The sequence below is a fragment of the Penaeus monodon genome, chromosome 19, assembly GCF_015228065.2.
Source record: "Penaeus monodon isolate SGIC_2016 chromosome 19, NSTDA_Pmon_1, whole genome shotgun sequence".
NCBI lineage: Eukaryota > Metazoa > Arthropoda > Malacostraca > Decapoda > Penaeidae > Penaeus > Penaeus monodon.
Genome location: NC_051404.1, coordinates 43,677,555 through 43,677,773, shown reverse-complemented (window position 1 = coordinate 43,677,773; position 219 = coordinate 43,677,555). Strand labels below are relative to the sequence as shown.

General features: G+C 42.5%; 1 protein-coding gene across 1 annotated transcript in view; it reads right to left on the bottom strand.

Annotated features, from left to right (window-relative positions):
* The window catches only part of LOC119585251 (SH3 and multiple ankyrin repeat domains protein 1-like), a gene marked incomplete in the record, with an annotated part of 45,692 nt that overhangs the window by 25,400 nt on the left and 20,073 nt on the right, over positions 1–219 (bottom strand).

Below are 219 nucleotides of genomic sequence, written 5' to 3'. Positions count from 1 at the left end.
CCCCTGGAAGGAAGTGGAGGCAGAGAGGAAAGGTCCGACCAGAGGGCATTGGAAAAGGGAGGCTGATTGATGGACAACAGACGGAGATGGTTAGAAAAGTTTTTAGAAAAGTTTTCTATCGTGAAGAATAGTTGGCAGTCGCTTTTCTCTTTGTTCTTTTCTTTTTTAATTACCATATACCATCTGAAAAACAAACGACAGTAGACGAAGGGGGAAAAG